Consider the following 4,572-nt stretch of genomic DNA (forward strand, 5'->3'; position numbering starts at 1 on the left):
AAATGACCCAATTTCGTTCCTTTTTATGGCCAAGTAATATTCCATTGTATATATGTACCACAACTTCTTTATCCATTCATCTGTCGATGGGCATTTAGGTTGCTTCCATGACCTGGCTATTGTAAATAGTGCTGCAATGAACATTGGGGTGCATGTGTCTTTTTGAATTATGGTTTTCTCTGGGTATATGCCCAGTAGTGGAATTGCTGGATCATATGGTAATTTTTAGTTTTTTAAGGAACCTCTATACTATTCTCCATAGTGGCTGTATCAATTTACATTCCCACCAACAGTGCAAGAGGGTTCCCTTTTCTCCACACCTTCTCCAGCATTTGTTGTTTGTAGATTTTCTGATGATGCCCATTCTGACTGGTGTGAGGTGATACCTCAAAAATATGGAACACTTCACAAATTTGCGTGTCATCCTTGCACAGGGGCCATGCTAATCTTCTCTGTATTGTTCAAATTTTAGTATATGTGCTGCCAAAGAGAGCACTCCCTTTCCTCTTCTCTTCTCTCCTCTTGTTTTCTTTTAAAAAATGCTCCATATGTTAAGGACAAACACTTATCAGGGTATTTGGTTGGAGTAACATCTTGTCCTTACTCTCATTTGGGGACCCATTTGTGGCCCAGGCATTTAGGCTGTCTGATGCCTTTCAAGTTGCCCCAAGACACTCAAGCTTTGGGTAAGCTGAGGATACTCCCAGTCCTACAAGAGAAGCATCCAGGTTTCTATATTCTATATTTTCAATGACTATGTAGGGTCAAGTAGAATAGCTGGGGTGAGGAGTGTCTTTTGGCTGAAGATAGAATGGTGGGGATAAGAAATAATTCACTGATAATAATGTTAAGATGGAATTAGAACTTTACATTTTCAATCAATCAGAATTTTTGGAAAAGTTTTAATAACTTGAGAAAATAGTGCCTCACCTCAATTTGCTCACTGTAGCACTCTTTTCTGTTGGTTTTATGTTTTCCTGGACAAGAGTTTCAATAAGATGAATATATCATTGACCTTCCTCTATGGGTATCTGGAAGAAAACAAAGGAATCATAAGAGTATTTCTATTCTTGCATGAAAACTGCTATAATACTACAAAGTGCTGTTCTGTTTTATAGTGGGAACCATGCAGTAATAGAGTCTTTATGATGAGGTTTCTTGGAATTTTTGTAATGCATGTGGATTTGAAGATGCAGATGGGATGTAAGTCATTAAACATTAGACCATGGCAATAAGTATGCCACTGTTCTTTTGATAATGTACAGAACTGTGTATTTTTGTGTGTGCATGCCTGTGTGGGCTTTCATTTCAAAAGATAAATATATTTTTAAAACTTCAACAAATGAAGTGCTTTTTGATTATTTGTTAGTTAAGGCAAAAAAAAAATGATGGCATGAATCATGTATGCAGTGATTTAGTGGACTCCACACTCATATTGAGAGTAAATCCTCTTAAGATGCCCCTATGAAAAAAAGTTTTTATATGATATAGAGTTTATATGTCTATATTTAAAATTTTATTCCTAACAAATTTTCTCTTGTGAGATTTTTAAAAAAATTAGCTGCTGTTTCTTGGAATAATGTTTAAGAAGGAATTTACTATATATATATATGGGATTTACTATTTTGAAAATTTCTTGTCTTTTTTTTCTTAAAAGTCAAAACAACTGTGAAGATCAAAGGAATCTCTTTTTCAGATTATCCAGGAGTAGAACTTGGGATTTTATTTTAGGAGAAGTATTGAGTACGTTCAGAAAATATAAAAAGAAAAAACAACAAAATTCCCAGCTGGAGTGAGAAAAATTAAACCGTTACAGACATTTTTATCTCTGGCCAATTGGTGATTTTCCAACAGGGTCTGTCTTTTGAAATCTGTTTTTTTCTCTTCAAAATTAAACCCCAGTTGTGTCTTAAAAAGGAAACACTCCACCATTCTGTCTATCATGACTCTATAAATTTTCCTTCATAAAGGAAAAAAAGAGTGTTTCTGAGAGTCTTGGAGTAGTCAACCAGGTGATTTCACAGTTGAATTCACATTGTCTGCATTCTCCCCTGTAATATTTCCTTAGCCTATAGAATATAGAATAAATTCTATAGTGAAACCTCAATGGCATCAGAAGTCTTTCCTGAGAACAAGAAGTCTCACTGTTTATTGTAGCACATATAATATTCATGAAGTGTTTACAGGAGGCCTTTAAATTTCATTATATTAACCATACCTGATGATCTGTTTGGCTCAAGAAACTTTGGCCTAGTGAAATATTGAAGATATTCAGCTATGAAGAGAAGGTCACCAGTATAGCAGAAGACAAAAGTAACCAAACTATCTGTATGTATTATGTACGTTCCCTGTACCTGCCATTATGCAAGGAGCTCTAGGGAATATAGCAGATGACACAGCCCTCGTCTATAAGAAATTGATTCCTGGAAGGAGATTCAGAGGCAGAAAAGGTATTAGCACGTTCTTGGAGACAGAGGTCTCAGCTGTAGTCATAATAGCTAATGGGAGAGAAAAAAAGGCAAGAAACAATTCTTAGACTTCAGAAGACGTGTAACTGTAAAGTATTAGAGTCTTACTTTTAACACAACACTCTTTGACTTTACTTGTATAAATTAACAGTCACCATGCTTTGCTTTTCAAATGGCTATAGCTTCCTTTCGGCATTGTTGTGTGTTGATCCCCTTGTATCTCATATCTGTCTCCTAAGGACCCAGGAGCTTAATTAATGAGTGTTTGCAAGTATCACCAGTAATTACTACCCTCCTCACTTGATAGATCTGCTCTGCTGTAGGGCAGGTGAGGCGTTAGTAGAGACCACTGTTATCAGAAATAATTAGCCATTTAGCCAGAGGGGAAGGCTTAGTGGCCTAACCATGGGCTTTACCCATCCAGGTGGGATCAGGGGCTCTATTCTCTAGGGGGTCTATGCAGCCTCCTTGTCTCAGAACCAGCAAGTTTGCTATCTGTGTCTTTTGGCTAACAATTTTTCTTCCCTCAAAAATCTTTGAAAAGTCACCAGGGTACCAGCTGGGAGAAGCATACTTTGGAGGACCAAGAGCATTTGCCCCCTTCACTAGAGTACTCAGAAATGTTTTCCTACAGTCCCTCTTGTGGCACTTTGTTTCCTGGATTGACTGCTCCAACAGACATGAGCAGGGAGCCTGCAAGAACAGCAGAATGGGGATAACAATGGGCAGCCCTGGGGACAGCTGGAGGCGGAGACATGCTGTATGTATTAAATCTTCGTGGACAGAGAAGATGAAAAGCGGGGTCACATAGGAACCCCAGACTGAAAAACATAAGGGCAGACGTGCTAAGATACAGCACTCCACTTAGGATAAACCTCTTTCTCACATGGACATTTCTATGTAAGATGCTCCAGAGTGGGTATTCACAGGTACTTATTTAATGAACACTAATCATTTTTTAAAATTTTATTATTATTATTTTTTAGATGTTGGGGTAGGAGTTTATTTATTTATTTTTGCTGTGTTCGGTCTTCGTTTCTGTGCGAGGGCTTTCTCTAGTTGTGGCAAGCGGGGTCCACTCTTAATCGCGGTGCGCGGGCCTCTCACTATGGTGGCCTCTCCTGTTGCGGAGCACAGGCTGCAGACGTGCAGGCTCGGTAGTTGTGGCTCACGGGCCTAGTTGCTCTGCGGCATGTGGTATCCTCCCAGACCAGGGCTTGAACCCGTGTCCCCTGCATTAGCAGGCAGATTCCCAACCACTGCGCCACCAGGGAAGCCCCCTAAAATTTATTATTTTTTAACTTTTTATTTTATATTGGAGTATAGTTGATGAACAATGTTGTGATACTTTCAGGTGTACAGCAAAGTAATTCAGTTATACATATACATCTATTCTTTTGCAAATTCTTTTCCCATTTAAGTTGTTACATAATATTGAGCAGAGTTCCCTGGGCTATACAGTAGGTCCTTATTGGTTATCCATTTTAAATATAGCAGTGTGTATATGTCAATCCCAAATCCCCTCACTATTCCTTCCCTCCCCCCTCCCCCCGGTAACCATAAGTTCCTTCTCTAAGTCTGTATGTTTCTGTTTTGTAAGTAAGTTCATTTGTATCATTTCTTTTTAGATTCCACTTATAAGGGATATCATATGATATTTCTCTTTCTCTGTCTGAATTACTTCATTCAGTATGACAATCTCTAGGTCCGTTGCTGCAAATGGCATTATTTCATTCTTTTTAGTGGCTGAGTAATTTTCCATTGTATATATGTGCCACATCTTCATTTTTTAAACCAGCACTCTCCAACAGAAATAAAATGTTCATGGCATATGTAATTTAAAATTTTCTAGCAGCCACACTAAAAAAGTAAAAAGAAACAGGTAAAATTAATTTTAATAATGCATTTTATTTAACCCAATATATCCAAAATATTATCATTTCAGCATGCGATCACTATTAAAATGATTAACGAGCTATTTTATATTATTTTTTCTTTTGTACTAGGTCTTCAAAATTCGATGTGAATTTTACACTTACAGCACATCTCAGTTTGGTCTAGCTACGTTTCAAATGCTCCATAGTGCCATGTGGGTAGTGACTTG

At 37.7% G+C, this 4,572-nt stretch overlaps 1 non-coding gene across 1 annotated transcript; it reads right to left on the minus strand.

Moving 5' to 3' along the window:
* Positions 1–389: 389 nt before the first annotated feature.
* On the minus strand, positions 390–496 carry LOC114905452. The gene has a single exon (XR_003796276.1). It is a non-coding gene; the product is annotated as a U6 spliceosomal RNA (small nuclear RNA).
* Positions 497–4,572: the final 4,076 nt, after the last annotated feature.

The sequence above is a fragment of the Monodon monoceros genome, unplaced genomic scaffold (assembly GCF_005190385.1).
Source record: "Monodon monoceros isolate NGI ecotype Baffin Bay Population unplaced genomic scaffold, NGI_Narwhal_1 Super_Scaffold_21, whole genome shotgun sequence".
Taxonomy (NCBI): Eukaryota; Metazoa; Chordata; class Mammalia; order Artiodactyla; family Monodontidae; genus Monodon; species Monodon monoceros.